General features: G+C 35.7%; 1 long non-coding RNA gene across 1 annotated transcript; it reads right to left on the reverse strand.

Annotated features, from left to right (window-relative positions):
* Positions 1-793: 793 nt before the first annotated feature.
* On the reverse strand, positions 794-2,968 carry LOC127137404 (uncharacterized). Its single transcript, XR_007808710.1, has 2 exons — positions 2,494-2,968; positions 794-1,147 (listed from the first exon to the last, which is right to left on the reverse strand). It is a non-coding gene; the product is annotated as an uncharacterized LOC127137404 (long non-coding RNA).
* Between the last annotated feature and the right edge of the window lie 5,278 nt (positions 2,969-8,246).

Below are 8,246 nucleotides of genomic sequence, written 5' to 3' on the forward strand. Positions count from 1 at the left end.
CCATATTAATTGAGTATTGAAACAATTTTCCCCATGATTAACTGATGCTAGGAGATTTGTTTCAGATTGACCAATTTTTTAAGTGATCTTCCCCTGATCAATAGAGTCGCTAACTGACTTACCTCTGATCCATAGGGTCTTGAGGTGGTCTTACTTCATGTCAGCATTGACAAATGATCAAGTTTCTCTCTGACTGCTCCTTATTGGAATTTCCCTGATGCCAAGTACTTACTGTCATACCCCAAAATTTTCTCTCCCCTTTTTGATTTTCATCTGGCTCATATGTATAATCATTCCATATTCATCTTTATCATTCATTTACAACTGCATTATCAAATAAGCACATTGATTCAAAGGGTCATGCTATATATGAACAAAGCTAGGTGGTCGAGCTTATGATATGTCTGGACTATTTTGGTACAACAATGGTGTTTAGCTCATTCTTTGTGAACTAATTCTTATGAAACCCTAATTGTTGGTTCTTGACACTTGTGGGTCATATAGTTCACATCTTGATCTTGGGATTGATTATACAACCCTTTATCATGGAAGGTGGTCTTTGATCACTGTGGATTGCATCATGTTATTGATCCTTAGAATCAGTTATCAAGTGTGATTTTGGTCGAGCAGAAGTCAACTTTAAGGGTGATTATCTGTTGACCATGAAATCTTGCATGGTTTTTTGTTTGATTGATTATTTGATCCAAAGCATTGTTATTCAAACTTCATTCAATAAGGGCATTGCAAGTTCCTATTCATAGTCAAAATTCAAGTTTATTTTGCACAAGATCAATTCAAAATCAAGCTTTGAGGAAATTCATTATAGATCAAGGTTTTCAAATTCATTTTTAATTACAAAAGTCATTCAAGGTTCATTTTTAAATATCCATTTACATCATAAAAGTACAAAATTCAAAACCTACAAAAAAGTACAACTTTGACCTATAGTTGAGTTTGGTCAACTGTTGACTTTTTGGTCAACTAGTTGACCAAAGTCAACTTTACTAGTCCTAACCCTAATTACAATACTATCTTCAATCCCAAGCTACCCCTAGTCTTGTTCTTCACGACCCTTGGTCTTTTTACCAAAATCCCATGCCTTGATTAATCCATGTCCAACCTTGCCTAAGCCAAGTGTGTTTCCACCCTACAAGGTCATAACACAACGCACAATTAGAAAATTAAGCCAACTTCAAAACCAAGCAAGCAAGTCTAGCACATTCATTTAAAACAATTCAACCAATTTTCAAACCTAAACATAACAAATTACATAATTAAAATTCATACACAATCAACCATTCCTAACAAAGACTAACTAACAACCATGATCAATTTCACCAATTGGACCAACATTTTCCATTGTTATGTCTAACAACCTAACACATTATAACATAATTCAACAATAGACTAACTACTCAACACCAATCTAATCTAACACTAACTTTATGCTTCATAAGACTACAAAACTAACAATAACAATGCAATTCAACCAACATCCAGTTGAGTTCATCACCATTCAGCATAACTTTGATGTTCATATTGCTTTAACACCGAGTAATCAAAGCACAAAACATGCATATGATCTTAAACAAATCTCTAGCCAGGCCCCTATTTCAATTCAAGAATGCGTTATTTCATGGCATATAATTGTTCCTCATCAAATGTTAAATGATAAGTTACACAGAGAAACATCTTGTGAACTAGTATATCTAGTTCAAAATGGGACATACAACTGATGATATGTGTAATAATCAAACATGGAACTACAAACTGACGGATTCTAACAATTACTAACTAAATGGATTCACTAACCCTTTTTTCATTTCAATTCATTAACATTTAAATGTCATGACCTAATTAACTAACTTTAGGTAACAATTCAACACCAACTACGATGTCCAAATTAATCTCATCAAAACACTTCTACTGACCTCAATGTCACTAACTTCACATTTCAATTCATTACAAACACTTTGAATTCATCCATTTTAACTGATTTCACTAACCATGTCATGACTGAACTTAACATTTTTAGCAAAGAAAATCATTCTAACTGCACAACTCAACATTTAACTCAAAACTCACTGGATTCATTTTCACTAACAAACTGAATTCCTAACAGATGCATAACATAGTTTAACTTCTAAGCACCTTCAACCTGAATTTCTAATAGAGATTAACACTGCCCCAACCTCTGCCTCAATTTCCCTATTCGATTACACTTTCACACTCCTATAAATCAATCACTCACTCCAATCATTTGGGTCAGTAATCATAATTCACAGTCATCACTTCAGAATTCTCAGAATCTCTCACAACACTCTTCAGCTTCAAGCTTCAAACGTGCTGGAGCTAGGCCTCTCACATTCTCATCGCTCTTATACTATACTCTCACACACACCTCAACAACAAGTCACAACAACATCAAGAGTCATAACCTACATACCACAACATATTGAAAGAAGAAGAAGAGTTCGAAAGCGTGAAGTTTACCTATACACTCTTGATTTTTCTTCAAATTCGGCCTTATCTTCTCCACTGCAACGATCTCTGAGGAAGTCTTTGCTTCGCAAGTAGATGTTTCAGTTGCTTCTTGCTCTTGCTTTAATTTCACTTACCAAAATATAGAGTGACACCTGAGGAATCAAAGCCCTAAGAAATTAGGCTTTGATTCCACCTATAACGCGTTTAATTTTGACTTAGATAAGTGTATTTGGCTCGGTTTAGATTTTTTAGTGGAAATTGGGAGAAATTAACATGATAAGGTGAGAGAGAAGAGCACAATGATGGTGTTGATATGAGGTTTGTAGATTTTGGACCCCCACCGCCGCCGCCGAAGGCGATTTCTGGCACGACAGAGTTTGTTAGCTCAAGCCAAGATTGTTTACGTGTATGAAGAACGTCTCTGAATACTTCTAATCCCTCTCCCTTTCACTAGGCTTGTGATTTGGGCCTAGCCCCTGGGCCAAACACTGTTACTTTTTACACCTGCCAATTTGCTTGCACGCCCCCTTATGTGAGAATCAAATAATGGGTCTAAATTCCATATGCCCCTCGCTTTCTCTAACCATACACCCCTGCAAGCAGGCGCACAACCCCTGCCCATTCCTTTTTTCTTAATCTTTGATTTTTTTTTAATAATACATTTTTGTTTTTTCTACATTCTGATACCTTATTTCTCATATTATTTTGATATGAAAAATGCCTCGAAAAATGTTGATGATGCTTAGATTTTAGAATTTGATTTGTTAATTCATTTTAATCAATAATAAATAATAGTAGTTAGGGATTAATCATTAACTTTTACAATTAACCTTCACTTGTAATTTTTTTTAGAAAATAATAAACGCATGTTCATGTAGTTTTAGATTAACTTTAATTTTAGAATTTGATGTCTGATAATGTTTTGATTCCCTTCGATTTTTAGGCTTAAAAATTCGCGTGCTTTCATAACTTGATCATACTCTTGATTATTTAAGATGATCAAAGTCTTCTTTGATCAACTAATCCTTTCACATTATGGCTAATCCCATTGTCCAGTCAAGTGCCTCTTGACCACTTGATAAGGCTGGTCTACTTTGTATTGCATTGGATAATTCAAGACAAACTCAAGTGCAAGACTCCACCCTTCAATTTAGTCATTGCATACAAATTGGACAATGTAATACTATTCAAGCACAATAAAGTTTCTTCTTCAATGCTTGTCAATCATGATGAGAATTACATGCCACGAGCCTTAAGCAACAAAGAATAATGATAGGGATTATTCATATCCTTGTCTAGAGTAACTCTGATATGGGGCGTAGGCCCTAATTATTCATAGTATTCGCCTTCATTCATAGACTTTAGTTCAATTCAAATCAAATAATTGACAGATCTACTTCCCCACAGGCAACACTTCAACACTCCAACATTGCACCACTGCTTCATCAATTATACTCTCTTTTTTGGACCAAACATTGTATTCTTTGGACTTCCATACATTTTTAAGGTGACATACCTCATGGTCAAATACCCATTTCTGAATCAAGAACCTTTTTCCTTCTTGTTTGTTTGTCTTGTCAGACCTCGTGCTTAGGAAAATTCATTCTCATGCATGTTTGTCTTGTCAGACCTTGTGCTTAGACAAACCCTTTTCTTTCTTGGTTAATGCCACACTCTTTGGTTCATACATACTTATCCTATGGATCCAACTACACAACCCCTGGTTCAAATAACACTTTCACAATACTTGTCACTTCACAAATCTTTTCAATGCAAGCTCTTTTCTATGTTAACTCAATTCAATCAACTCTTTCTTTTTCTTTTACTACTTAAACCTTTTTCAAAAACTTTTCTTTCTTTTCATAAAGAACTTTTATAACTCATTCCTTAGCAGTCAAACTAAAAGCTTGGAGTACCCGAACTAGGATCAATTCTTCTAATGTCTACACACTTTTAGGATATGATTATAACTATTCCATAAAATCAACCAACATATCCGTATTTTCTACCACGAACTACGGAGCTCTGATTTCCTTATTGCACTATAAGGATACGTAGGCACAAGGGTTCGAATCCTTGACGAGCACACTAATTATTAAACTTTTTTTCCTCTCTCACAAGTAACCTTTAGATAGTAATACCCATCCAAGAAAAGAACAATCAAAATGGTTCATGTTGAGTACAACGAATGTGAGGGGTGCTAATACCTTCCCCTTGCATAACCAACTTCCTTATCCTTTTCTCTTTCCCTGGGTTTTATCGATATTTTCCCTTTTCTTCAGGAATAAATAAAATTCGGTGACGGCTCTGTTGTATCTTCGAGCGTGCGATGCGCTCAGGTATTTTTCGTGGCGCGACACTTATTTGCAACTAAAATTGTTCATTCAAAAATGGTAATTTTAATGCGAGACACGTGCCGGTTTTGGAAAAAATCATTATTAAAATGATGTGGTGATATGCAACGAGTGGACCATTGGTCCAAATGCAGTGCTGATTTAGCTATTCAAAGTGCGAAATATATATCGAGAATATTATACCAAAACAGATGATTAGCAAATCTCTAGGAGTCAGTTTAACACAACTTTATTGTAGTACGCTTTCAAAATAAACCATGTTTCAATCAGTTCTTTTGATAGTTGGAATGTGGCTTGGTTCAGGGTTTTTGAACAAAAGGATATAAGGCTCAAAGTAACTATAACCAACCCATTCTCCTTGATGATCTCCAGTCCTACATTCAATTAATTCGAAATACACATTCAACTTCTAAGAGGATTTTGAAGTGGATATATGATTATTTGATGGTTTGAGAATTAATGAGGTTTTTTATGAGGTGGCAGTCACTTACTTTAGTTTGGCAGTCATAAAATTTTCTTTTGTCAAGAATTTTGGTGACCCTTTGATCCTTAATATGGTGGTCACCTAAGCCTATGTTTCTTTGTTTTTGTTGAGGATTTTAATTACCTCTCTTGATTGATTTTTTTATCCCTAATTTTTACCGAGACCGCTTATTTGAAGCTTTCGATCCATCGGGATGCTCTAATTTTTTCCTAAGTTTCCCTTTCTGGTATTCGACTTAGCGGGCTTGGTGTTTTTTTACTCTTTTTTTAATAATTTTGTTAAATATTGTGATTGCCTTATTAATGGTTGGTGAGGAACAATCATTATAAACTTTTTAACTTTTCTCAACTTCTTCAACACTTTAATATGTGTGCGAAGAAGAGTATATGGTTTATCCCTATATGGGATGTTTCTAATGCAATTTAAATGCATAGTCAGATTAACTAAACAAAACTACCATGCCCCTGGTTAAGCATAAGGGCTTTTTGTTCCGAAAGAAAAACCATCTTTTACGTTCAAAGTGGTTGACTAGGGACTAACTCCGTATCTCTTCAGTGTTTGGGGGTTGAAACAACGCCTTACATCACATCAAAGTTTCCTTTGAAATCATACCGTCAATAATTTTGGGTATTTCGTTTTATCGTCATTCTTCCTCAAATCTTTGCTAAAACAACAATTCGATAAAGAAATGAGGTGGAGAAATGTTGATATTGTTTTTTCGTTTTTGTGTGATAAAATGACAACGAGTGAATACAAAAGGATTAACTCAAAAGATGCATGCTCATTTCGTTAATATTACCATTAAAAGCAACAGTGTTTAAAAAGCAAATGAGTGTTCAACATGCAAGGAAATTACAAAATGGTGAAATATCCAAATGATTGCCAGTGTAAAGGATGAGCTTTCCTATCTGACCTACTGGCTTTAGGAAGAATGCCCTGAAGTCCTCACACTTATCCGGGTAATGGGTCGTTCATCACATTAGGGCCTTCTTAGAAAGTAAATAGCCCGCTTTCAATCAACTTTCGTACCCTAATTTTGAAACCCATACAATCTTCAGTAGGATGCCCTACTGCTCCAGCATGGTATTCACATTAAACGTTTGGATTGAACCATTTTAGAATCAGAGATATCAATTTCTTGAGTGGTTTGGGATCCACCAATTTACTTTGGATTAACTATGGAAGCAACTGACTGTATGTCATAGGTATAGGGTCAAAATGAGGATGTTTTCCCTCTTGATTGTGCTGAGGTCTGGGTCAATTCTGATGCCAATACTGATTGCTTGGATTCTGAGCCTGCTAATTATGTGGTATATGCCATTATTGGTGGTAATGAGGACCAGGGAGTAGTGGTTGCTGGAATTGAATAGTCGCTGCATATGGATATTGATAATAAGGCACTAGAGACGATCCTTGCAGAGCTTGGTGAGTTTCCATGATTGCATTAGTTTCATCCTCATCTTCCTCTTGGAAATCGCTAAAGGATTCATTCTCACCAAACTAACTACTCAAGGCACTTTGGATTTTTCCGCTTTTGAGGATGCTCTCGACACGTTCTCCAATCGCCAACAGGTCAAAGAAGCCTGATGACACATTGCCTATCATCATTTCAAAATACGGGCTCTATAGAGTATCCATGAACATGTTAACCAGTTCCTTCTCTAAGAGTGTTGGTTTCACTTGGGCTTCCAATTCTCTCCACCGCTGTGTATATCCTTTGAAGGATTCATTTCTCTTTTGAGATAAGTTTTACAAGTGCGTGCGACTGGGAGCCATGTCCAAGTTGTACTTGTACTACTTCAAAAAGATGTTAGCTAGATCCAACCATGACTGGATATGGCTCATTTCTAACTTCATCTACCAATTCAACAATGCCCCACTCAAATTTCCATGAAATAGTGAATCATTAGTTTATCATTGTGAGTATAGAAGGCCACTTTTTGGCATAACATCACCAAATGTTGCCTTGGATAGCTATCCCCTTTGTACTTCTTGGAGTTTGGTACTTTAAATTTCAGGGGTATAATAAGGTCTAGCACCAAACACATGTCATCAAGACCCAATACATTAAAGTCTTCCATATCCCTCAATCGTTTCTCCATACCACAACATTTTTCTGCAAATTCAATAACTTGAGGACACACCAATTTTCTCACCAGGCGGGCACCTTGAAAATTTGGCATGTTCCTTGTAAATTGAGGACCCCCTTCATCAATATTAACAATGAGGTTCTTCTGTATAGTGAGGATTTCACTTGATACCTGAATATTAACAAACCGAGGTTGAGTAGGATCGCCAACTTGTGGAGGAGCATATTCATGGGGGAAAACCGTACATTGGGTTAGTCACCATGGTAAAGCCCGAAGCGGGACTGACATTCTCTGTAACAGCATGCTGAAGATTGTTTTTAGGCCTAGCTAGCAGAGCTTCCAACATCTGATCCCCCTTGACTTTTAGGACATCTATATCCTTTCTCATTTATGCTTAATTTTGTTCATAACGCTCCAATGTCCTTCAGTAGCTACCACAAGTTCGATATGGGTGTTGGGAAGTCAACTTGCTAGTTATTGACAAAAGATGGGATGCGTTTTTTTGGTTTGTGGAAAAATGATATGCATGCATGCTAATGAAATAAGGATGCATGGAATTTTTGTCTTTTTTTAAATATATAAAAAAAATGCAATGCCATGTTATGCATGTCTTCAATGCAATATCACGTGTGGACTCGGGACGATATGAGTAATAGAACCGCAAAATAACCTATTTAGGAAGGCTCCTTATGTAACACCCCGATAAAATAAGATAATTATTTAAATTGAGTTAATAATATATTTATTAATTTAATTAAATAATTGGAATTTTTATATTATTGGAATTACTATTATTGGGTTATTATTTTATTGGAATAAAAGTTGGAAGTTAGA

This window comes from Lathyrus oleraceus, chromosome 1 (genome assembly GCF_024323335.1).
Source record: "Lathyrus oleraceus cultivar Zhongwan6 chromosome 1, CAAS_Psat_ZW6_1.0, whole genome shotgun sequence".
NCBI lineage: Eukaryota > Viridiplantae > Streptophyta > Magnoliopsida > Fabales > Fabaceae > Lathyrus > Lathyrus oleraceus.